A 27,928-nucleotide genomic window follows, 5' to 3' on the forward strand; every position below is an offset into this window, starting at 1 on the left:
CTTCTAAGTTCTCAGTGTCTTCTTTTAGATTTGCTTTCAGAGTTAACAGGCTATTTCAGTGAGGATAACAGTTATACTCCTAAAGATTAATTAAATTTCAATAACAACCAGATTTCATATGAAGTATGTAAAATAATTTGGGGTTCAAAACTAGGTCAAGGCTAGAAACAGAGGTGTGTATTTTCTATATAATACATAGCTAGACTAAAGACAATTACAAAACAAGGACAAAGTCTAGTACCTTAATATTAATTTCAACTTCTCATATTAATCTATACCTCTATGTAATAATCTGATTTATTTCATAATCACCTTACATTTGTAGATCATGTAAAACACTTTGGAATGTAACACTGACTTGAATTGTATGGCAGATTTTATGTGTTATAGATAACTCTTTTACAGGAAATGAAAGAAGGAAATTAAGCCATGAGCCTAATGACCTGAGGTTTTTTGTTTGTATTGTGATCTGTAATTTTCCTCAACTCATGTCTTATAGAATAGTCCATATTACTGTGATTCCAAATCTTTTTTTTTTTTTTTTTTTTTTTTTTTTTTTTTTTTTTTTTTTTTTTTTTTGGTTTTTCGAGACAGGGTTTCTCTGTGGCTTTGGAGCCTGTCCTGGAACTAGCTCTGTAGACCAGGCTGGTCTCGAACTCACAGAGATCCGCCTGCCTCTGCCTCCTGAGTGCTGGGATTAAAGGCGTGTGCCACCACCGCCCGGCCAAATCTTTAATATTCACATTATCGGAGGAGATGGCCAGTAGTGTGTGAACTTCCCAAGTTGCATCTGGATCTGGAGAAATCTCAACTGTGCTAATACTACTTAGAAGTAACAAAGTATGCTTTGCATCTCCTGAGCGTTTGGTCTCTAAAAAAGATGCTACCAGTGACAGCAGGTCTCTGCATGGCTGGCCACAGGCAATTGCTACATGCTACAAATAACTTGTTTCTCTGTTGCTTGCGGTGATTTTGATATGTCCCTCAGATAAGATAATTATTCTTAAATTAGATGAGGCTATCAGAGTAGTATTAATTATTTTGTCACATTGAGGTGTAGCACAGGGAAAGGCATGAAGAAGAAAATCTTTGGTAAAATAAGGAAATTAATGTATTGGATTTAATAGGCTTAAAATAATTCTATGATCAAATTCCCTGTATTAAAATGTATTTACTTTTTACTACCTCAGTGAAGAGAAAAATGTTTTCTCCCACTGAGGATTAATTTCTTCAAGTAAAAAACTGGAATGCAATTATATGGCAAGCTAACGATGCTGTTATAAACACAAAACAAGAAACTACATCTAAAATGTTAGTAGAAAACACAGGTGCTATGTGCCATTCTAAGTATAAATAGTGCTACAGTATTTAGCTTTTATTATCTCAAGAGATGTCATGAAACTACTTGAAATTCTGATGGAAATGGCGCATCTCCTCAAATCTCCCAATGGTTTGGACAAGTGCTTCAGTCCTGAACGTTGGCTTTGCATAAAGAACCATGCTTGCAGGCTTCAGAGATGGCTCAGGTTAAGAGTTCTTGCTGCTGTCTCAGAAATCCCAAGCTTTGCTTCGAATATCCATGTCATACGGCTGTAATCTAGCGCTCTAGAGCCACGTTTTATAACAATAACCCCTGAGGATCAGTTGTAGGTGTTCACGGTTGTCCTCAAATAGCTTGAAAGTCAAGCAGAGTGTAGCCAGAACCGTAAAGAGCTGAGAGTCAAGTAAACTGTGTAGAACTAACACTGTTGGGGTTTTGAAGCTAGCATGAAACAACCACTTGCAACTTCCAGCTCCAAGGTACCTGACACAGTCTTCTGGCCTCAGCAGAAACGTGCCTGTACCCACGCAGAGATGTGCGCACACTCATAATTAAAATTAAGAATACATACTTAAAAGCAAAAGAGCCACACTTTAACAGTGGTAACTTTTTTTGCAGCTACATACTAGGACCCCTTAATGATATTATATCTTCCTTTGTAGTGGATGATTAATATTTTAATGAACAAAATCGAATAGCGTGTGGAGTATGCTTAGCATCTCATTTATTTGGCTACCCAAAGGTAAAAATTACAGAATGCTTTGTTTCACATGTGTGTGTTGCAAGATGCGTGTGTGTGTGTGTGTGTGTGTGTGCATATGTGCTTCTGTATATGTTCAGTTATCATGTGTCTGGCATGTATTAAGTCAGGTCACACTCAAGTATCTTCCATGCTGTAGTGTCAAATCACCTTTTAGCCCTTCTCTGCTCGTTATTTACAAAGCTTTCTTTATTCTCCACCCTTGCGATTTTTACCTAAACTCTGTTTGCTTGGGCTTTTATTGTTGTTGTTTTGGGTTTGGTTTGTTTGTTTGAGATATCCAAGAAAAATTATATATACACATAAAACTAATCCTTGATGGTTATAACCATAAAAATTGCAAATTACTTTACCCAGTAATCACATTAATTATTCCATACCAGCTTCAGAAATAATGCAAATGCCATATTAGGTAGACAGAAATTATGCATCGAATCCCAGGTGTGCTCATAGATGACCTGTAACGCAAGGTTTCTTAGGCTAAGACCTAAAAGTATGTTATACAAGAAGCAAGAAAAGTACAGTGCTTCTTGTAATTGCCTTCTTCTGGATGACATCCAAGAGAGCAGTTCAATGCTAGACTGTCACAGCATGAGGCCTTACGGTGAAATTGTAATAAATGTATGCCCCAGGTGTTTGCTGTGATGCCGCTAGCCAGCTTATCTACTTTCTTTACTTGAAGCCAGAATCAAAATGTGAGTCAGCCATAAGGAAAATGATTTTCCTGTAAGCATAATTTTGTACCTGCATGCATGATGCTTTCTATCTAATTATATATACAATGACTTTTTGAGAAAAGCTAACAATCTGCTGTGAATAGGTGTACCATATAAACTCCCAATGATACATACCATTTTCCTAATTGTCTATCGTAAATTAACTCTCTATGGTACACACCATTGGCCTGTCTGCCTTAAATTATGTCTCTTCACAGTTTTTTTATTGAGTCACTAAAATGAATGACTGCCTTTCTATTTATATTCCCTCTTATTTATTATAAAAGATTTGAAGTTATATTCACATTAACATTTGGTATGTTTTCAAGACTAGCATTGTTTAACAGGCAAAGATAATAAATTATTTTAGAAAAATAATGCAAGCTCTTATTTTCTTGTTGTGTATTTTCTTTAATTGCATCATGAATAGCTTGAAGTATTGAACTAGGAGAGACCCACCAAGGTTCAGCTTAATTTAGTGAAAATTTACTTTATTCAGCAGCATTGCAACATGTTATAGAAAAACATGTGAATTTAGTAAGCACATAAATAAAATAACTCCATTTCATGTCCTGACATACAACATTCAAGAATTTAGGGAGAAATCTAGCAGCTGGCAATTCTTTCTTATTCTCCCGAGGAATGCTGGGAATTTCTGCACCTCAAGTGTAGGCTAATGACTCATTAACCCAATAAAAGGTGAAGCTATAAGGGTACCCTTTGCTTTACCAGTATCTATCGTTCTGTCTGAGGAACTGCATGTTCTAGGAAGTTGGTTGTCCGTAATCAACTTCAATACGTAATTGTTCTTAGAGTTTGTGCAAGTGTTTAGAACAGCAGAAGACCAACCACCCATATAACAGAATGCTTGGCGGGAGCCAATTCAGAAAACATAATTGAGAAATAAGAAATAGAATTTGCAACAATGGCAACAGACACTAAACAGGAAGAATATAGCCCCATGATGTGGTCTATTAAAGAGTATTGGCTCTGCAGCCTGAAAGCCTTAATTTTATTTTACTTATTGTCCTGACTATTCTTGGCTTATAATTTTTTGAAAACTAAGCATCGAATTATGAACTTGAAAACTGCAATATAAAGAAAATATTTGTATTGTCCATACTTCAGAGTGTCTATAGAAAAGAGGCTCAGAAGGATTTGTTCTTGAAAAAAAGATATGGAAGTGGTTTCTTTATTCACAAGGCTTATTCACTTACCTGAGGCAAGTACGTAGCCTACTTTTAAAATTCGTGTTTTCTCACGAATAACATAATATTCCTTAGGATTATTTTATAACTACAGACGTAAGAAAAAGTGATTTCATTTAAATACTATGTTAAACTTTGTGTTATGAGTGTCTAAGCTAAATGCTTTTGTTTTCTCAATATAAAATCCTGAATTCTAACTACAAAACATGTAACTGATGCTTTTAATCTTAAAAGTACCTTTCTTGCTTCCATTCACCCACTATCTGTAATATCTAGACTCAGAACGTAATTTAGAGTCCACAGGGAATGATACGTGCCGAGACCACGGTTATCCTGTTCACTCTCGTATATCCAGTGCTGCAGCCATATCCGATGGGGGTGGCAGAAGTCATAAAACCAGCACAGCTGCTTGACAAAGATTCATCAAAGCTGAGCCACATGATGGCCACCGTGAAACTTTTGGTTTTGATCTCTGCATGGGGGGGGGGGCTTTTAATTTGTAGAATTTAAGGACATTGGATTGATGGAAATTTCCTTATGAATCATTTGTGCCTCCTCCCAGGAGTACTGCTTCCAAACTCCCTCAGGAATGTTCTAAGCATACCATGCCTCATGCTTTTAAGGAGATATCCTTATCTACTTAAGGTCTTCCTTATGCCATGGAGTCTGTAACACACATTAAGAAGCCAGAAGTATACTTATGAGGCTATGACATTTTCCTAAAACATCTGCCTCTGTACTCACTCAGGAACAAGATAATCAAAGCAAAATAAACTTGAAAAGTGTGAACAAGATTTGGTGGGCCAGAGGAGTCAGCTGCAAGTCAGATTTCAAGCCTTTTCCCACTATACACTCAGGTAATTATGTGGCAGAGACAACAGCAAAGTTAGTGTAACTGAAGTTACCTCTCCCCCACACAGAAACTTACATGAATGGGCCAAGAATTATGTGATAAGATGATAAAAAGAATGACTCCTCCCTTTTTTAGAAAATTGGCTTATGCAGAGCCACTGTGATGTCATATAACCAAGGAACAAAAGAATGCCAGGATTAGACATATAGACACATTCTTTAAAGATATAAAATATTAACCATCATATTGTGGCAGAAATTGAATCATAGCTGAAGCAGCTATGGCCTATGGATGTTTCTTGGACACTCTGACCATTAAGAGTTAATGATACGCTGCTTGGGACATGGCACTCTGCGTGTGCTGGCATGTCATATGTCTCTAGATTCTAAAAAAAAATGGGTTTGGGGTTGATGAGTAAAAATGACTATAAAAGATAAGTGTTTATCAATGATGATGAAACTCAAGGGAAAATGATTGTAAATGATAGCTCTGTTCTGTCACAGTTTACAGTGATGACTGAATTCATGAACCCAGATTTGTAAGAGAAAATGCTAAACACCTGTTCGAAAACAAAAATTATATGTTCTATGTTTTGGGAAAACATGCATCTATCTCTGTTTCCTAAATTCTTTATAAATAAAGAAGCATTCTGACTGCTAGTTAGTCAGGCTGAGTCTGGCTCATCCTTCCCACACCATCTATCTCTAGGACCTGACCACTGCAGGGCTGGCACCCAGCAGCAGAGCACACTATTTGCATATGAAATAGTCAATTGATGAAATTCAAAACAAAAGACCTTACATTTCTTTGAGAAACTAAGAAAAAATTAATCAGTACATTACTGCTGAGTTATTGGGAAAAACAGGTCTTAAAGCCTAGAGTAAATTTTCCCACTGATAACAAAAGTTATTACTATACTAGATCATAATGTGTGTGTCCAAATAGGTGAGATGACACACATGAAGTAAACACCCTGGTGTACCAATGTGGGGTAGTGACTAAAGCACTACCTAAGGAGAGAAGAAGCCAATGTTGGATGTCTCCCTCAATCACCTGTTGATGGAGGGAGCGGGCCTTCTTTTCATCCCGGCCGCCTGGCTAGCTTAACCCCTGAAATAATCACACAGAAATTGTATTAATTAAATCACTGCCTGGCCCATTATTTCTAGTCTCTTATGGGCTAACTCGTCCATATTGGTTTAACCCATCTCCATTAATTTGTATTGCCGCTTGACTGTAGCTTACCAGCAAGAGTCTAACCAGTGTCTGTCTCAGGCAGGAGGACCATGGTGTCTGCCTGTCTCTGCTTTCTTCCTCCCAGAATTCTGTTCTTTCTTCCCGCCTACCTGAGTTCCACCCTATCAACTAGGCCAAGGCAGTTTCTTTAATAATCAATGAAAACAACACAAATAGAGAAGGGCCTCCTACACCAATCACCCATTTTTGGAAACTGAACTGGAGCTTGCTGTTTCCTGACTGTCCAGCAGATCCTTTCCCTCCCCTCCCTCCCTTCCCTTCTCTCTCCCCCACTGGGACTGCAGACTTTCCTGTGGATTCTGAGGATCAGAAGTTAAGTCCTCATGCTTGTCTGGCAAGAACTTGATCAACTAAGTCATATCTGCAACCCAGAAATGTTATTTCTAAGATATTAGCACTTATTTGGACGCTGTACTTAGAATAGAGCAGTTGGGATAATGTACCTACCTAGTTATTCCAGGATCTCCCAGATATAGGACAAAAAATTCTGAATTATGTAGTAAATGTCTTAAATTTGGAAAGGGATTAAGCAAAATTAACAGTACAAAGGTCTTGTCCTTAAGGTTTTTATTTCAGTTAAAGAGTTGTTCATTTTGACAAGATATCTATAAATAGAATGATAACGATGTTAAGTAAAGTAGGTAAGTTTGTTTTTCAGGAAGTACAAGTAATTGAAATCCTGTAGACAGTTGATAATAGAAGAATGCATTCTGGGACTGTAGAAAAAGAAAAAAATAGAGACTACCGTGAGCGCAGGAAGAAAACAAGATGAAAGGAGCATACTTCAGTGTCTCACTTTACTGCAGCTGTTGGCTGATGAAGGCAGTCGAGCAGTGCTGGAAGCGAGTGCTCTCCTTTCATTCAGCCTTTGAAAGAAGCCAGCTACCCATCATACTTCTGAGAAAAATGGCATTCAACTATATCTAAAAAAATGAAAGGGTACATTTGAATGAAAATGTTATTGTTTCTTAGAGGTTTATTTTTTAATTTATTCATTATGACTTGGCCAAGATAAGACAGAAAGGCTGGCAGCACACTGAATAGATTGTCCTTCATTATGAGCAAAAGGAAAAGTCTACTTACTGAAAAATAAATAATCTTGCTTAACCAAATGGTTTATTACCATGTTATATTGGATTTTAACCATCCCGTAACTAATATATCCGAGTTTATGTTAAAATAGAGAAACGTGTGTTAAACCTCTCAACCAGAAAGTTTTAATTATTAAAACATCAATTTCAAAGTTCAACAATGCATGAAGACTAATATATTTCATTTTATAGAGCTCTTTTTTAGGAGAGAGAACCTGATGCTACATCAAAACACATAGGAAAATTATTCTTTTAACCTTATTGGAGTAGTAAATGGAAGTTTTTACTCAAAGATAATTTGTCCTTGTAGGATTAAGTAAATTATGTAAATATATAAAATTTTAATATACCACTCAAAATTTCTCTGATTAAATAAACAGACAAAATTGGTAAAATAATACCATTTATCATTCAAAAGTTTAAAGCAAAATCAATAGACTCTCAAACCAATGTCATAACCATATAATCTTCATTGCCTCATAAAATCACACCTGCATACATGCATTCCTTTTTTTATATACTCTGTGATAACATATACAGTGTATTCCCAAGATTCTCTACCTCTGCACACACTTTTAACACTCTTCCTTTATGTTTAGATAACTTTTGCTAAACTAAACCCCCTTGTTAAATTATTTATCTTTAGAGCATTATTATTTTCAAAAATTATTCTTTGCATCAAAGTTATTCAGTAGAAGCATAATGTAGACATGAAGATATGTGACTCTTTTTAATGCTTGGGAGAACTACAACCCATTGAATAGAAAAGGTCATACATGATGCAGACATAAATTTTAAGATTGAGTAAAGTAATGTAAAAACTTAAACATCAAGGAAACAAGCGTTTGAGGCCTAACCTGGACATCGGTTGGCTAATACTGAAATCTTTTTTTTTCAACTTCTTAAATGTTCTCTGGCAAGGCTAGTAACTACATAGAAGGGCAAACATGAATATGGGAAACAAGGCAGTTTTAGTGTGTAGGACTAGACCAAATGGGTACTTTGTAAAAAAAAAGCATTTATTATTTTTCATGGTCCTTCACTATATTCATTTCTATTGTATGTGGTTGCAACTGTTTTTACTTTCAGCAGCCCACACGGACACACTGAAGTGTTTGTTTATACCCCATCGGAGATCTTTCATTCTGCCTTGATTATTTAACCTTCGGCTATTGATTAGTAAGTTGTCCGAAAATATCCATTATGATTAACACAGGGCTTTGCCAGCTATGATCCCTAAGGATTTTGTCACTGTAATGTGATTCTACTTTATTTTTATTTTATCTGTTTTCTAACTTTATTTTTTAAAAAAAAAAAAACTAGTATGAGCATGTTGGGCACCAGTTGTTGGAGGAGCGCCCATTTGTTCTCCTGGCCACCCAGCTAGCTTAGCCCCAAAATAACCACACAGAAAATGTATTCATTAAAACACTGCTTGGCCCATCCATTCTATTTTCTTATTGGCTAACTGTTACATCTCGGTTTAACCAATTTCTATTAATCTGTGTATTGCCATGTAGCAGTGGCTTACCAGGAAATATTCAGCATGTCTGACTCTGGTGGCTCCATGGCGGCTCTCTGCCTCTGCTTTCTTCCTCCTAGAATTCAGTTCCATCTTCTCCACCTACCTAAGTTCTGCCCCTATCAGGCCAAGGCATTTTCTTTATTCATTAACCAATACAAGAAACACATAGAAAGAAGGACCTCCTACACCAGGGTACCATATGTTATTTCAATAAATGTAAGAATTGTTAATAAATCTAGGTGGAGATTAGGACATAATGCATGCATTTTTACCATATTTCCAGTTCCTCTGACCATGCCTTCTTTGAAAACAAAGTTCCTATCACACTTAAGACTTTCCTCAAATGTGGGAAGTATCCAATAATATTTTTTGATTAAAAACAATTTGAAATGCATGCATAAAATAGTAATGGCAAGGCTTTAAAAAAGTGATAATGATCAAATCTATAGTTTCTTGCATACTGGGTGGGCCTTTGCAAACTCTTCCTCTGGAAGCAATCTCTTTTTTTAATTTTCGGATGATCACATTAAGCAGAATGTGCTTTGCTGTGTGATCTTACATGGGTTGTGAAGACCTAGAAAGATGTGAAAGGCCAATGTAGAAAGCAGGCAATTCTAGAGAGGAATTTGAGCTAGAGCGGAGCAGGATCAAAGTACAAGAATGGTTGGTAATTTTATGTTAGAATAAAAATAAGTGAAAATGTTGATGGGCCTGGGCCTGGTACTACAGATATAATGTTAGATACTTAAGAGAGAAAGATAATAAGATTCCAACTTCCAGGCTTGTCTGTACTAATGAGTAAGTCAAAAGCCATTCTGGTTAAATGTCTAGACTAGGTCTCAGATGTCAACAACAACAGCAACAAAAAAAAAAAAACCTTTTCATATTAGCAATATGGCAGAATTGTATTAAAAGGCTAGTTGTTCAAATACTATTGCTTTGTTAGGTCTGCTAGAGATAAATATAGTAACATGAGAGGTTTATACACATATGCAGGAACTAAAGGCCACTCCCAATACTAGTTTATCCTTGGTCAAAAGAGAAGCTGCTGCAGAAATGATCTAATGGATTCATTTCATCCATACTCGGACTCCCTAAGCAACCTAGAACTAGAACTCTGGCCTTGCATATAGCCCCAAATCACAGAACTATAAAAGTAGGTCATAACTATATAGAAAGTTTTGAATCAGAGTCTGTGAAGTAAGCATTTTTATAGTAAAGTTATACTTGATATTCATTTGTGATTGGTTGGTGACAAACAGTAGAAGATTGTTCAAGGAGGACTTTCCCTTGGTTTCTTCCCAGTATTTAGTCAGTCTCTGCAGTTATCTTGACACCATGGATGAGGAATCTGTACATATCCCCTGCCTTTGCTATCAAGGTTAAATAAGAAACGAATATTCCCCAAGAAAACGAAGTATTAATAGGTTTTTCCACCTCTAAATAAATTTGGCCTTTTGGTTTCCCTAAACTTAACATCGCCAGTCTTTTCAGGTAGCCACACACTTAACCATTTCTATTTTCTAGCGAGATAAGCCACACTTGGTACCATTGTTTTCACACCTAATAAGATTGCAGTTAGACACAAAATGAATGAAAGTATTGGTAACCGATGGATGGAAATATTAAAAAAAAATCAGTCTGTTAGTTATTGACAATAACAAACAAATGTATTCAAATATAATATAGCACTGTGTAGTAGAGGAACAATTACATTTTTGGAAAGCCATTTTGATTTTATTATAAAAGGAACTAACACAACTTTTGAGCATAAACCTATGAATTTACAGCTAAGAAATTCACTCACTAATGTACGGGCACATCTCAAAGTATCTAAACTCAGTGTTTCCTATGCTGTGACTCATTCTGGAGGGAAATAGAATGGGATTTGGCCCATGGTGTGTGGCATTAATATCTAATAAATAGCTGCTATAAAATTAACTGAGTAGCCCTCATAAGTGGTGTCTAAGATCAAATGGTTTATTGATTCCCATCCCTTAGAACCAATGAAACAAAGTAGATGTCAGGAATAAACAGTGAAATAACCAAGCAACTTCCATTAATGAAAAACTGAGTGATCTCCCTGAAGACATTGCAGGTATTCACCATATTCATTCTCTCGTCTCTAAGATTATATCCAAGCTTTGCAACAGTTGTATCACCTATGAGGAAAATTTAGTCTTCATTCAAGTGTCAAGTAACAATCTCCTAAATATGCACTGTAAGTTTCATAAGCAGGTTTTAGGGTTCCATGTACATTGTCAACTAATTCATTTTATTTCCTGCCCCTCTTTTCTACAATGGAAGAGGAAATACATTTTATTACAAAATCCTCCAAGTAATTATCCTTTTGTTCAAAATATTTTAGTTAATTCTTTGATAATCTCATACATGAAGTCCACGTCTACTTTTTTTTTGATGTGAACATAGCACATTGAGCTTAACTATGACTGTTTGAATGTGCATGTCTGTATTGCAATTTCACTAATAGCAGGAATAATGTACCACTGGCTATACAAAAGATGCACATTGGCCACATCTCTTCTGGAAGCCATTAACATCTAGCAGTTCCTCAGAGAAAGGTGAGGCATAGTAAGTCCATAGAACATCCATGATAGAATGTTTGCAGTCCCAGTCTTGTGCTGGTAACCATGGCTACTGTCAGTTCATGAGTACATCAGCCATGATATTCAGACAACAGCATTTCAGAGCATTTCCACTATCGTTTACCTCTTACGTTCTTCCCAACTCCTCTTCTTCTACGGCCTCTGAAGTGGTGACTTAGGGCTGAGCAATTGACAGTCGCTTGCTCTCAGCAATCTTACGAGTGGTGAGTCACGGATCAGCCCCAGCTCTGTGAACACAGGCGTTTCTTTCACCAAGACTGAGAGTGGCACTCCTTCGAATTGTGCTATGTATGTAGGAAAACAAGTTTTTTTCACGTGGAGAAGACTGGATGGAAATCAGAGAAACTCAAAACACAATGCTTCAGAAACAGAGCCCATCTTATGAACTGTAAAATGTAATTGAAAACGTGTGAGAATAGCTTTCTTATGAGAAAGTTAGGGGGACTGCAGATATGTCAAGCAAAAACATGAGAAACTTGAAAAGTATTAGAATCTTTCCTGGTTTGGGTTTTTACAGTTCAGTAAATCCGTATAATTTGTGAATCTGTATAAATCTTAATAAGATCAGCATAAATACTCAATCTATCTTTGAAAATTAAAAATCGGATCTTAGTGTGTGTGTGTGTGTGTGTGTGTGTGTGTGTGTGATTATTCCTGGGGAGAAATGAGCAAACATTCCTTATCGTACACAGGGAACTGACACCAGACCAAGTCAAATATATCACCAACGTCCAGCTTGGTGAATCAGTAAACTTAGTGGGGTTACTTATATGTATGGTTGAGAGTTTACTGAATAAAGCACGAATGACACAAAGACAGCTGCATTCCTGGATGAATGACAGCTCCGAACAGCTGGAGCTCACTCTACAACTGCCAGAAACCTTAGTTGGACAGCAGCTATCTCTTCCAGGCAGCTGGTCAACAAGTCTTCTGAACAGCTTGGATGGTCGGAAGTTCTTGTTTTAGATTACAAAATAACAGAAATTAGCCATACCATTGTCCACTCATAGGTTTTCACCTACATGTTTAAAATCATACTGTCTCTCATTTTAGAAAAAGGAGTTTAAAATGTGTATTTTGGGGCAGCGAGATGGCTCAGCAGATAATGAAGCTGGTTGCTTAAGCCTAGCTACTTGAGTTTGGCTGTTGGCACTGACCTAAAAGTGGTGAAAGAGATTCCATGCCACAAAGTTGTCCTATGACGTCCACACCTGTGCTGTGGAACACACACACAAACACACACACACACACACACACACACACATACACACACACACACACACACACACATACACACACACAAACTCATAATTTATTCCCAGTTTTGCAGCAATGTCATAAAGGACATCCTCTTAAATCAGGTTTTAAACAACTTAGAAACTGAATTTAAAACAGAAAAAGAAGTCATTGAAACTGATCCGATATGCTAGGCCTCTCCCTCCTCAAGCTTGTATAAGAATTTATTTTCATTAACACTGTTTGGTTCTAACAGCTTTTGTTTTAAAATTAAGATCACTATTGAGAATGTGTGGATCACAGTAATATTTGATTATTTTTCTAGTACTCTTGTATTGATTTGTAAATAGGTTTTTTTATGATCTACTTTTGCTTCTATGTACAAAACTGAACTGTAAGAGCAGCTTGGTGTTCTAGATAAACAATACAAACTGTACAATGAAAAGCTCAAGAAAATGTTTATTTTGACAGCACACTGTCCTTGATCATTATACTATACACAATATTATGGAAAACATAGCCTTTTTAAAAAGTATTCAATAAGCCTTTGAGTTGTTCCAACAATTCGTATAAGTAAAGGCCCATGCCAGCTTGAACTCATTTTATTCAGTGAGCTGTGTGAAAGTGGTCCTGAGCAATGGGGGTCACTGTCAGTTTTTGGAGGGCAACCTTCTGTTTTAGCTTCAGCCGGGGTTGTTTAGTGACCTCTGTGGGACAAACAGCTCAAACAAATGAAACCCACCACTGGAAGCTTTGCCTGGATACAAGTGGCCAGTTAAGTCTCCATACCCTACATCACTACAAGCACTTACTAGTGAGACTTCCTCCAGTAGCAGAGGGGAAGTGGGTGGAGAGACTCACAGACAGACAGTATGCACAGAGAGAGTCTAAATTGGAAGTCTTTATTAGGTCCCTCCCCTCGGGGATCAGTGAACCCAAGGAAGAGAGAAATGAAAGACTGTAAAGCCAGGAGGGTTGGAAGATATCAGGAGAACAGGGCCCACCAAATCACTGAGCAGTGCTCCATGGGTTCACAGTGTGAAGTGGCAAGCATGGGACCTGCACGGCATGGGACCTGCACGAGTCTATGTTATGGCTGTTAGCTTGATGTTTTCGTGAGACTCCTAACAGTGGTAGGAGATGTATCTCTGGCTCTTTTGCCTGTTCTTAAGACTCTCCTATTGAGTTGTTTGGTTCAGCCTCAATATGAGGGCTTTTGCCTTCTCTTATTGTATCTTGTTTTTCTCCTGTTTGGCTGTTGTTTCTTGGAGGCCTGCTCTTTTCTGAAGAAGAAATAGAGAGGTAGTAGATCTGGGAAGAGTGTGGTCGTAGGGGGCTAGGAGGGGTGGAAGGAAGATAAACTGTGTTTGGGGTGTATTCTATAAGAGAATAGTCTATTTTCAATTTTAAAAAAAAGACAAAAAAGAAAGTTTGAATTTATTCGAAATGTAATGTTACAGCATTCTGTATATTCATATTAAGACACAATTTCATTCAATGCCGAAATCTGAATAATTATGACTTGGGCAAATCACTATAAGATTTTCTTCCTATTTCCAAAGAAAGATTGTAGTTTTTTACCCTACACAGATCTTACTGCTGTTTGGACGTTCAAGTGAGGCTGACATAAATATGCTTTGAAATATACATTGTGCTAATGAAAGAGATCACTATAAAGAAAAATCCTTGAATAGCTCACACCTGTTTCCACATGATCTCTCTGCACTTCCCTGGTGTTGTGTTATGTTCTACACAGTCCTAGTCCCTTTAAATTCATCAGATATTTCATCTACAGTTGGCTAACACACTCCCATTCATAGACACGACAGTTTTCATCAAGCACCGAAAAGCTATTATATTGCAATATGACTTCAAGTAAGCACTTTGTACCATAGCATCCTAGGTGAGACTGGAGATTGAATTCACCATTTCCACAAACCCTTAAATGTTGTCATTTGTCCTTGTCATGGAAATAAAGAATAGAAAGACAGAACCCAAAATAACTACGGGCAACTTAGAAATATTGAGAGTGGGAGAAATAATCTCCTGGGATGAACCACCTAATTGGTTATCTAATAGCAAGTACTCAGCCCTGAAATCATATACACACAATTAAGAGTAAATGGAATGAGCAGTGTGTATTGACATATTTTTGCCAATATCCTTCCAACAATCAGCTTTCTAAGCTACCTAACTACCAATTCTATTGAATTAAAGTGAACTGTTTAGTCCATATTCCAATTTCAAATTGGAAAATTATGTCAAAGACGCAAATAATTTAACCAAGGTTTTTATGGAAGAACTATTTATCACATTTGTAATGTGCAATTTATATCTAAATTATATAATTATAAAATATATGTAAAGGCAAGTGCAATATAAAATATTAAATTTATTAATTTATTGTAGGTTGATGAGAAAATAATGCATTCACAAAAGTAAAATTATTTATATTGCCATCAATTTTGCTCACATAAGCCAAGAGTAAGACATTAGTTCATCTAGAAATAAGTAATCTGAGTATTTAATAAAGAGAAGCATATTAGTGAGGCAACACCATTTCATATAAAAAATGTCAAAGCTTTCACAGCTGCATCCGCAGCCATGAGTCTGCTCAGGCTACAGAAGAGGCTTGCCTCTAGCGTCCTGCGCCGTGGTAAAAAGAAGGTCTGGGGGGCTGGAGAGATGGCTCAGTGGTAAAGAGCGCTGACTGCTCTTTCAGAGGACCCGAGTTCAATTCCCAGCAACCACATGGTGGCTCACAACCATCTGTAATGAGATCTGGTGCTCTCTTCTGGCGTGCAAGCATACAATATGAATATTGTATACATAATAAATAAATAAATCTTAAAAAAAAAAGAAGGAGGAGGAGGAGGAGGAAGAGGAGGAGGAGGAAGAGGAGAAGGAGGAGGTCAGGTTGGACCCCTAACGAGACCAATGTAATCGCAAATGCCAACTCCCGTCAGCAGATATGAAAGCTGATCAAAATGGGATGATCATCCGGAAGCCTGTGACTGTCCATTCCTGGGCTCGATGCCGGAAAAACACTTTGGCTGGACAGAAGGGCAGGGATATGGACATAGGAAAGCGGAAGGGTACTGCCAATACCCGAATGCCTGAGAAGGTAACCTGGATGAGAAGAATGCAAATCCTGCGCCGGCACCTCAGGAGATACCGTGAATCCAAGAAGATTGACAGCCATATATGTATCACAGCCTCTACCTGAAAGTCAAAGGGAATGTCTTCAAAAACAAGCGGATTCTCATGGAGCACATCCACAAGCTGAAGGCAGACAAGGCTTGCAAGAAGCTCCTGGCTGACCACGCTGAGGCTCGCAGGTCTAAGACCAAGGAAGCAAGGAAGCGCTGGGAGGAGCTTGGCCTCCAGGCCAAGAAGGAGTTTATCATCAAGACTCTGTCCAAGGAGGAAGAGACCAAGAAATAGAGCTTCCCTTGAGTCTGTACATAATGGGCTGCCTTTGGCCTGAGGTGGATCAGTCATTAAAATAAAACCAGCCTTAGAAAAATAAAAAAGTCAAAGCTTATTCTATTAATTAATGTCTTTGAGAAAGTGGAGCAGCATTTTTAATCTAAGGAACACCGATTCCAATAAATTTACAAACCCCGAAAAATGAAAACAAAAATCAATCAATTTGCACATTATTCAAAATAAGTCAAAACTTAGAATAATTTCTGTCTGTTATGACTTGAGGGCAGTGAACAGAAAGCTAAAGCTGCAAAGGTCAAACAATTTTTCCAGAATTCCCAGTGTTCTAGAGAATACCGAATACTTAGTGGACGAAATAGTATGAGCGTTGTGCAATCTGAGAATCAGTAAAGGTATTCTAATCCAAAGCCCTCAGAGCATGGGAATTTTTACAGTACCATATACAGAAGCATATGCATTACTATACACACTCCCATATACAGAAGCAAACTGAGTTTGATGCTTTCAAGACAACTGTAAATGTCCTTATAAGAAATCTCCAATGAAATCCCATTGTAAGATGCTTGCTATCATTTATTTACATATTCACTAAGTCATTCATTCACTCAGGAAATATTACAGAGAATTTGGGTTTTAGATTCTGGATGTGTAGCCAGTGAGCATATAAAAAGTGTAGAAAGCTTGAAGGAAACTAATACTCTAATGATGGCTTCACCATCTAAATCAAAATTTGTGGGGATATTCAATTTGTAACTGAATGGACCAAGAGTGTTATTTCCCTTGGCACATTTCAGTCATGAATAAAAATTTAATGAAAGCAGAGCTAGCTATATCCCTAGGGGAAAACATTCTTTCCCTAATGTTCCCAGGAATTCTACCAGCTGTACAAGGAATGTATCCCTTGAGTTGAGCTAGTACAGCCGCCACATGAGAATTCTCATTTATGTGTATATTCGCCCAGGAGGCTCTCATCATTAAATACATATTTACCATGTTCTCCATGCCAAACACTTCCTGCAGCTTTTCGGAATTAATTCTATAAATTTTTATTATGTTCCTACTTTGTGTCAGGCCCTGTTCCTAGGTGAAAATGAAGACACAGTGAAAAAAGCACTTGCGTGGATTCCAGGGACTTGCATTCTTCCAAGGGATAAAACGGAAAAGGGATGATGGATATGGTCAATGCTGCAGGATATGTATAAAAGTGATCCAGGTCTCGTGGAAGAACTCTTGGCTAAGGTGTCGTCTCCAGAACAGCCTAAAGAAACTTTTCTGTAGAAGTACAAGCCAGTAAAAGGTTTCATTTAAAAAAAAAAAAAGAAGTTGAATTGCCTAAGGCAGAAAAATGTCTCTTCATGCCTGTGCAAAAAGAGGTAAAGAGATTGGTTGTTGGACTAAGATGAACAAGAGCAGGTTGGAGTGAGACTGGGAGGGTGAACAAAACCAACGGCACAGAGCTTGTGAGCCGCACTTGCTTCTACTGAGAGTGAGTTGGAAATGAACTAACCGTATATTTTGAATAAATCTCCTGCCTATGGACTGATAAAGAGAGTGCTCCATTCGGCAGCACATCTACTAAGATTGGGATGATACAGAAAAGATTAACATGGCCTGAAAAAGAATCAAATGAGAGAATCTTCGAGATGCACATAAAACTGCAAGATGCTCGTAGGGGGCTGCCATAGTCCAGTGCTGGGTCTCTCATGCTGGGCCTGCTGACTGGGGGTAGTTATCATCGCTTAATTGTTAGGAACCTTTGGAAATTGTTCCATGGACAGTGGTATGCATAGGAGGGAGAGATTGCAGGAATGGTTTCAGATGTTAAGTGTTGGGCACCTGGAATAATGGCGCTGTATTGAAGTGAATGAGTGGACATTAAGAGTTTAGTTTTGGAAATTAGAAGTCTGAGATGTCATTTGAGCATCTAAATGGAAATGTTATGTGCATTTGATCTGACTGACAGAAAATTTCAGAGAAGTTCAGGTCAAAACTGCAAATGTAAAAACAGGATAGAGATATATTTGAAAACCTGAGAGGTGAATCTATCAGACATAAAAAGTTCCAGCATTGTTATTTAGGAAGGAGATTAATAAAAATGAGTCCACCATCTTCAAATTTATCTTATTAAGGAATAAATCTCTTTTTTTATTTTTTATTGAAAAAAATTTCTGCCTCCTCCCAACCTCCCATTTTTCTCTCCCTCCTCTCACTCCTCTCCCCCTTCCCCTACTCCTCTCCCCCTCCCTCTCCAGTCCAAAGAGTAGTCAGGGTTCCCTGCCCTATGGAAAGTCCAGGGTCCTCCCCCCTCCATCTAGGTCTAGGAAAGTGAGCATCCAAACTGGCTAGGCTCCCACAAAGCCAGAATATGAAGTAGGATCAAAACCCAGAGCCATTGTCCTTGGCTTCTCATCAGCCCTCATTGTCTGCCATGTTCAGAGAGTCCGGTTTTATCCCATGCTAGGAATAAGTCTCAAAGAGATGATCCAAGTATCTTCCATGGATCAACACTGAATGATTACGCCGAGATAACAATTCACAATATAATAATTGTACAGTGATGTGGCAAGCCCAAACAGTATTGATCCCATTACACAGAAGCAACTGCTCTTTAGTGAACAGAAACTTGTTAGCATTTGGAATGACCAAGGCACTGATTTATTCTAAAAAAGAATATGACACAAAATGGAATCATAATGCAGAGAGTGAAGAGTCAAACTTGGTGTTGTATTTCTTTTATTTATAAAAATATCTACTTCCCTCCCATGCTATCCCAAATTTTATGTTCATCATTTACACAATCTAGCTGTGATTTGACTAAATCCATTTCAATGATAGAGAAATGGTACAGATTTTATTTTACTTAAAAACAGCTTACTATTAATACATTTTTTTAAAAGAAAACAATCAAGAAACAAAAATATCCAAAAGCTGAAGAGAAGATTCAGCAGTTAGGGGTGCATACTGCTCTTGCAAAGGACCAAAATCAATTCCCTGAACCCATGGCAGGGAACTCACGACTGCCTATAACTTCAGTTCCAGCATTTACAAATACACACAAAACACATTACACACACAATTTAAAACAAGAAACATAACTCAATATATATATATTCATAACATGCAAGCCAATTTTGTTTTTATTGCTTACATATTTAGGTAATTCTCAACCTATTAGAAGAATGAGGAAATTGTGTTATCTCTGCTTAAGGGCTAGTAAGCCATATTCTTTTCATAGTGTGTTTTCCTTGGAGTTTTAGCACATCTAAGTTAAAGTTTCTCATTTTGAATTGCCGTTGTGTTAATATGAAAATTATTCTTGCCAGAAGCATCCTCCTATAATCTTTTAAGGAAGAAATTAAAATTAGGTATCTGTGCCTGTTAATGTTGTAAGCAGAGTGTTAACTGCATCTGCTAACTAAATCTGTAAATTAGAAAATCTTTGGTTTAGTGATCACATCAGCCTTGAGGAGCTGCAGTTTAAAAGAGATTAAATGTTTTTTTAACAACTGCTCCCAAAGCTGTTGATAGCAAAGGAAATGAACACCTAGCATATTGAGGAATGTTGCAGATTCTGTCAAGAAAACATTTTGATCTTTTCCACTCAGGTAACATTATGTCACACGTAGGTTTCTCACAAAATACCGCTTTTGTGGATTTAAGGACTGATTATGCATTCAATATTTATGCAAATATTCTTGAGATGACAGGGTATTTATCTGGGACTAAGACAAGAATATAATGTATGAAGTTCCAGCCTTTAGTCATGGGGCTGCAGTTTAAATGCTGGTGATTTTTAAAGTCAAAGCTGAAGTTATCGAAGCTCATTACTGTGCAAAGTCTTAAAATAATGCGCATGGGAAAGTTCCTATTAAACATGCAAGACTTTCTACAAGCATTTTTCACTTTGCAGGGTGATACAAAGAGGAATCAACATTAGAGGCTTTCATCTGGCAAGGAATAAAATTGTGCATTCTGCTGGACGCAATGCTTTCTCAAATGGCTTATTTATTATTTTATGAATTTAGCATTCTATATTAACGTTGTTTGGACTGTATATTCCATTGCATAGATTGCCTTTTATATCTAAAACTAAAGCAATTCTATATATGTGTGATCCTATCAACTGGTAATAAAAGTATATAGTATATATAGTTTGATGTTCTCTCTTTAACCTAACATAAGTATAATAGGTTTTTCATGATATAAATTCACCTTCTACATTTTGATAAATTGTAAACAATAGCATAAGAAGATTAAAATGATAGATGCTCTGTGTGGTAAGATTTGTTCTTCTTTATTTATGTATTCATGATGCTGTGGCCTCCCAAAGTGAAATCATCCAGATATTGTCTGAATTCATGATGTCAGGGTTCCAAACGAAATTTCAAGTTCTTGTCATTATTCTCTCCAAGACCTCTATTCCCTTGGAGGCTAAATGGGTTTCCATGTATTTTATAACCTCCCCAGGACATAGCATGATTTCTAAATGATTAGAAAATAAGTACACAGTGGTTTTTCTAGACTGATTTGCAGCACTGTTTGGATGCCCTAGGATACTGCCAAAGAATCCATCATAGTACTTAGGCCACCCTTGCCTTGAGTCCCCGAAGATGAAAACTCTCTAAAGATTGTATGAGCTCACAGCCAAAAAAGAACCTTTACAACTTGACTCTCAACCCTAGGATCAAGCTCCCTCCCTTCTATCAAAATTCACCTCAAGTTGGAGACAGAAGTGGAAGAACCTTGTAGGAGACCCCAGGTGGCTTTGCACTACAGGAGAATGGGGATTCAGCTGTCACTGTTATGGAGAGACCAGGTGTCAAGATTGAGGTGCAATATCCCAAGATGCAGATAACCCTTGGCTTAAAGACAACCAGGAGAGCTGATGTTGAATGAGGTCAGAGTGTAGCAAGAAGGGTGCTAGCTATTCAGTTCTGCCTGTGGATGCCATGTGCATCATTACATCTTTCAACTAGAATAAAGGCAGATTACAATAGGGTTGTTTCAGTTGTAAGTCTTACACAGTTCCTTCCTGCTGGTCACTTAGATGCAAAAATAAATAAAGAAAAAAAAGAAAATAACAATTCCAGTAAATATAAAGTATTCATAGCACAGCATTTGCAATTAAAGTGTCTCAATTTTCTATTTCTAAAAAAATAAGATGATACAGAATATCTCGTCACTTTGCAATTTCCTATCATTAGACTGTAATTCAGGAACATATATACACCTATGCTGAATAGTAGCAAACAAGGACTCACCTCCAGAATATAAACAATTCTGTCTTTTGTTTGTATATACCCCACACCTAAGAAACTGGAGTTGAAGAAAATGGATTTTGTAAGACATAGACAGTACCTGTAAGTCACCACCCTCCTGTGAGGTGAAGTATGCATCATTCAGAGTAAGAAAATGTCTCTCTCTAGAATTAGGTGAAGAGTGGAAGGGCCATTTTGATTGAGTAGATCTTTTATTATGGATGTGAAGTGATCTTTCTCAATCACACAGAAAGATGTGAAGAAACTTAGAGTGCACACATTTCCATCACTATGACTGTTTTGTGTTTGTGAAATAAAGTACTTACCCACCAGGAATATGTTCTAAGATCCCCAAGGATACCAAAACCATGAGACGAATAAACTATGGCTATGTCTATCCTACACATAAATACCAGTGATGAAGTTCAGTCTATCAATTAGTTCTAGAAAGAGGTTAACAGCAATGAGTGGTTAGTAAGAACAACTATGGGAGTGTAATGCACTTCACCCCTACAGACATGATTTATGACATAGGAAGGTAGTCTGCATGCTACCAAAGTAGAAAGGTAAATGTCAACCCAGGTACAGACCCCTCTACAAGAGAGACCTACAAGAGAGATTTACATTTGTGATATACTGGTGCAATAGTGTGGCTCAAAGCTTGGAGAAGTAACCAACCTATATTTGATTTGAGTTAAGGCCAACTCCATGAGATAAAAGCCAAGCTGACACTGGTCCACAGCCTGACACTAGATAACTGGAGAGCTAAGAGAAAACCAAATACCACTCTTCTGCTAAGGGAAGAAATACATAGCAAGAAAATTACTCCTAATGACAGTCTGTAATAGTCACTGATCTGTTTCTTGCTCAGCCATCATCAGAGAAGGCTCATCCTTCAGCAGATGGAAACAAACATTATTGTAGTAGGAGCAGCAAGGCTGTGTCCCTGGAACCCTGCCGCCCGCATGGCTAGCTTATGCCCCGAAATAATCACACGGAAACTGTATTCTTTTAAACACTGCCTGGCCCAATAGTTCCAGCCTCTTATTGGCTAGCTCTTACATATTGACCTAACCCATTTCTAATATCCCTGTAACACCACAAGGTGTCTTACCAGGGAAGATCTTAACTTGCGTCAGTGTCCAGTAGGAGAATCATGGCGACTCCTCAATCTGCTTCTTTCTCCCAGCATTCTGTTCAGTCTACTCCGCCTACCTAATTTTCTGTCCTCTTAAAGGGCCAAGGCAGTCTCTTTATTTAACCAATGAAATCAACACAAAACAGCAGACTCCCACATCAAAACATAAAGACCCACAGCCAGACAATGTGCAGAGTGTTTGAAATACTCAACCCCCCAAAAGGATATCTTCATTAAATCCCTTCCATCAGGGTACAGGGAGATAACTCTCTGGATGAAGTGGAAAGAGTGTATGAGCCAGAGGTGATGGTCAGCACCAAGGAATCTGGGTCTTTTAGACACCAAAGAACTAGTGCACACATGAATTCACAGAGACCAAGGCAGGGACTGCACAAGTCCGAACTAAATGGAGCCCTAGAGTTGAGCAGAGAAATAGACGCATGCCCTCATCTCTAACTAGAAGGATATCTCAAATTGATAGCCACTTGCAACTGAAAAAAATTATTTTTTCTTTGAGGGAATATCACTGGGAAAACAAAGCACTCTTAAATTTAGTCCCCAAGCCCAGTAAGTTATCAACACAAAATTAATTCAACAGCGTCTTTGTAGGTTCTTTGTCTCATGATGTTAAATTGGGGATTTTTTTTTAAACTCACAGGTCATTTGCATATTCATTATGGTTTCTGTTTGGGGACTTTTATAGCATTCCTGTGTGTGTGAATACATAGATCTCTGTATCTATATCCATTTTTTTTGTTGTTTTGCTTTGGTTCTTTATCTAATTTTGTTGTTTGTCATAATCTGATTTTTTTTTAATTTTTTAGTTATGTTATTGTATTATTATTTCTTAGATGCCTGTTCGTTTTCTCATAAGAGAAGAATGGGAATAGATCCAGATGAGAGGATAGGTGGGAAGAAACTGGGATGAGTAGGGAGAGAGGAAACCATTGTCAGAATATATGACAAGCAGGAAAAAAATTCATTTTCAAGAAAATAAAAATTAATAATGGTACCCATTATGTGAATACAGTTTCCTTCAAAAAATCAAGACAAGTATGAATATCTTTACTGTAGTTGACCATGGGTAGCAAAATGGTAATTGAAGGCACTAATGATAATAAGTAAATCATTGTGTCCAATGAGCACAATCCATAAATTAAGCCACCAACCCCTCAGAACATGAGAAGATCATGTTTACCAGTTCCTAAACCTGGAGCACTCCATGGAGGGGTCAGGTTGTACTATGAAGAACTGTGTGTATGTGTTGTTCTGCTCCTTTAGTGGAGCTTTGGAGATTAAAGAGACTCCCAATTGGAAGTAAAATCTGTCCATTGGCTGTCTAGAGTCTATTTTCAAAGATATGTTTAAAGACTGCTTGGTAACTGACAAAAGTCAACACTGAGCTATGGTGAATGTCTGATCTTGGTAGAAGGACAGCATTAAAAACTGGTGCAATCTTTACTACGAGTCAAGCTACAAGAAAAATAATAAATCAAGTTTGAGGCTTGATTACCCATGACAAGTCACACATGTAAAATTATGAATTATTGCTATTTCATTTTCAGAGGCATGTCTCCGAACCTTTTAGAGAAAGTAAGGATTTAATAGCTATAGCTAACGATATTTGTTTTATTTGTAATTGTCACTATTGATTATTGTATTATTATCATTTAGTACAAATATTTGTTGAATAGTGATACTGGTTAACATTTTCTACTTTCGCAAAGGTGGCATGTAGAGATAAAAGAGATGGGTCCACTTAAAGTAGCTCTGAGAGAAAATTGCATTTCAAGCACTGATCATAGTATCAGGTATAACCTTACTTTACAATGTCTTCATAAGAAGGGAAATCAAGTCTAAGTCTAACACTAAAGGGTGACCCAGAAGGAACAATAAGCATTTGGGAAAAGATATACTATTTCTTTGAACAATAGTGTGGGAGGTCCTTCTGTCTATGTGTTGCTTTTATTGGTGAATGAATAAAGAACTGCTTTGAGCCTATGGCAAGTGCAGAACATAGCTAAGCAGGAAAAGCTAGGCTGTATGCTAGGAGAAAGAGGGCAGAGTCAGAGAGATGCCATGTAGCCCTGTGGGAGACAGACACCAAAACTTTAGCTGGTAAGCCATAGCCACGTGGCCATACACAGATTAATAGAGATGGGTTAAATTATTATGTAAGCGTTAGTCAATAAGAAGCTAGGGTTAATGGGCTAAGCAGTGATTTCTGTGTGATTATTTCATGGGCTAAGCAGTCAGGAACCAACAAGCGGCCTCCAAGCAACAGAACAAGACTATGTAACCCTTATTAATTCATCCCAATTCTCATTTTCATAAGTTTATGATGATTATCATATTTATCCATCCACCAAAACTCAACTATTGTTATTATTTCTTGTTTTAGGGATGAAGGAATAGAAGTTTAAAAAGTTTATGCGGTCATTGAAAATTATTTGTTTATAGTAGACGCAGGATTGGAACATGGAGAGTTTAATTCCACAGCTACGTCCTCAAAATATTTTGCTACTTTGAATTCATTACCTATTTTATAAATAAGAAAGCCTGGTAATATTGCCTGACTTTATAAAATATGAACTTGGCATCATAGCTCACACATGAAATCCCAATATTCAAAAGGCTGAGACATGAGGATGACAAGGCCATCATGGGCTATGTACCAGAACCTTGTCAGTTAAATTAAAATAAAATAAATAAGAAATAAAGTTACTAATTTTGTTGCAGTATGATCAAATAAACTTTCAGTACTTAAAGAGAACCAGGATAGAAGCTTGTTCCTTACCAAAGGGAAAGGAGTCACAGCATATCAGAGGAGAAGGGGAATCTATTGAGATGACTAGTTAATTTTAAGTCAATTTATATGATTTATTGTGTATGTTGAACCAACCATGCATTTCCAGGATAAAGCCAAGTTGATCAGGATGGATTATCTTTTTAATATGTGCTTGCATTCTGTTTGCTCATACTTTATTGAGGATTTTTACATTTGTGTTCAGGAAGTCTACAGTGAAACAACCTCTCCTAAAAAATGACTGCATAACCAAGATTTGAATAATAACAATATTATCGATATGCTAACACTAAAGGGCTTAAAATCTCATGGGAGCTGGGCAGTGGTGGCACACGCCTTTAATCCCAGCACTTGGGAGGCAGAGGCAGGTGGATCTCTGTAAGTTCGAGGCCAGCCTGGACTACAAGAGCTAGTTCCAGGACAGGAACCAAAAAGCTCCGGAGAAACCCTGTCTCGAAAAAAAAAAATCTCATGGGATCACATGCCTGGATTAGCAACTACAGTCAAGTGAATGAAGAAGAGTTAGCCTCTCCCAACAATGGATTCCACAACTGGCTATCCAATACAAAGTGGTCAGCCCTGACACCCTATACACACAAACAGCAATAACAGATGCATCCGCGTGTATCAATATATCTATGCATATATGTGCATGTATAATAGTAATACTGTTGGAAAAGGCTATCAGTCAGGGGGACATCGAAGGAGTTGGAGGTAGAGGATTGGGGAGAATCTGGTAGAAGGAAAGAAGAGGGGCTGGAAGAAGAAAAGGGATGTAATTATATTTTCATTTAAAACATATAATAAATGGATAAAAGGGGAAAAGATCAGGTTTATGTCCTCCTTAGAGAATGAACTAAGATATAATTTGACTAGAACCACAAAAACTTGAAGTTTGAGGCAGGTATTTTGAAATTATTTAATATAAGAAAAATGAATTTTGCCTAAAACAAGGAAGCCATGGTCATGAAAATGTCAAAAGTTCTAAGAATTGTAATATCACTATGACTTCACAGGCATTTATCGGATCTCATTCTAGATAGTACCACTATTGATCTAATCAATAGCATATAAAACCTGAAACTGCAAATCTATGCTCGTATTAAAACCTTAGGCAAGAAACATTTTTTAATGTTTTGAGCTTTAGTTGCTTGTAGAGATTCAATGAACAAATATTTATTGAATAAAATATTCATGCTAATGCCTTTCTACATCCAAATTTTGTGTATGGGTTTATGTCTGAAAACATGTTGAGACTTTTGAAAAGTCAATATAAGGATTCTGCAATGTTGTTTGACAATCACTGGTACTTTGACAACAGTTTGTTGTCTTGACATATGACTTGAATGTCACAAACACATACTAATTACAACCGACACTAAATACCTTCATGTACATATTTGTGAGCCCAGGACTTGTTACCGCATGGACACTGTACTTAGTGCAGAATCTCGAGAGCTATACCTGTGACTTCCCCAACTTATCTGCTGTCGCCTGCCTATCTCCAGCCTGTTGGAGGTCTGCTGCTTAGCCCTCCAGGGTATTTTCTCTTTGGCACATCCATTCTCCTTGATGCCTGTGAAATTCAAGGTATTTCTTGTGTTTTCTTTTATCTCTTGCTCCTCTGTTGTTGTTGTTGTTGTTGTTGTTGTTGTTTTTTACTTTGGAACCAGACGAAGTTTTGCAACTGCAGAAGCAAATACCATGCTAATTTCTAAATCCTGAAATAGCCCCTCATCAGACTTAAGGTGAGGTTCAATATCGTGAAGATAGTTGACTCTTTCTCCTCTGGAAGATAACCTCACCTTGGGCTACTCTCTTATATTGCCCTCTAGATATTGTCATCCTGGAGTCAACTGAGTCCTGCCTCATATCCCCACTATTCAAGTCTTAGTCGCATCACATCACTTCCTTTTCCTGGAACATTCTTACCTCTTCTTCATTTGCATGATTCCCACTGGTGCTCCAAGCCTGCTTACTCACTCCATTTCGCTCCCAAAATCTTTTGTCAGTTCCTTAATTCAGTCTAATCCTGTTGTGAATTCCTTTTGCTTTTCAATTCCTTTTGCTCTCCTCTGGAAACACACAAGAAATTATATTTCTTATTATATGATATTTTACTCTTTTATTTCGTTTTTATTCTTTAAATTTTTCATACATGCACAATGTAACTTAATCAAATCCACCAAACAGTAGCCCCGCTTCAGATTCCTTTTAGGCTACCCAACTCTACTCCTTTTCAACTTCATGCTCTTCATTAACTGTGACCCTGAGTCCAAATGTGCATGTATATGAGGATTACCACTTGAGTTTACACAACCTACAAGTAGTCACAGTCTTAAAGAAAAATAACTCTTCATCTCTCAGCAGCTACCAACTGCCAGCAGTTTCTTAGCTGGCTAGGGTCTCAGATGCAATAAAATGTGAATTAGCATCACTGTGTTTATGTCTTGCTTAGCTGCCACAGCCTCTCTGGGGTAGTGTGTGCAACGCTATGGCTGTATTCTGAAGATTGCTTTTACAGTGCTCTGCTCCATGCTGCCTCCTTCTGACCCCTCCCCTGCAGGGTTCCCTCAACCTGGGATAGAAGAGGTTGATCTATATGTCTTATCTGCAGCTGCATGCTCATAGTTACCTATTCTCTGCACTTTGAAGAGTTAGCAGTGTCTGCATAAACCCGTCTGC

The 27,928-nt window shown here is 37.5% G+C and overlaps 1 protein-coding gene and 1 pseudogene across 1 annotated transcript in view; both read left to right on the forward strand.

Moving 5' to 3' along the window:
- Kcnd2 (potassium voltage-gated channel subfamily D member 2) overlaps nucleotides 1-27,928 on the forward strand; it is a 484,738-nt gene that overhangs the window by 349,180 nt on the left and 107,630 nt on the right. The gene's annotated exons all lie outside the window — the stretch shown is intronic.
- Nucleotides 15,199-16,038, forward strand: LOC121463321 (annotated as a pseudogene).

Source organism: Microtus oregoni, unplaced genomic scaffold (assembly GCF_018167655.1).
Source record: "Microtus oregoni isolate MIOR12 unplaced genomic scaffold, Mior012 000026F_ref0000081, whole genome shotgun sequence".
Classification (NCBI taxonomy): Eukaryota; Metazoa; Chordata; class Mammalia; order Rodentia; family Cricetidae; genus Microtus; species Microtus oregoni.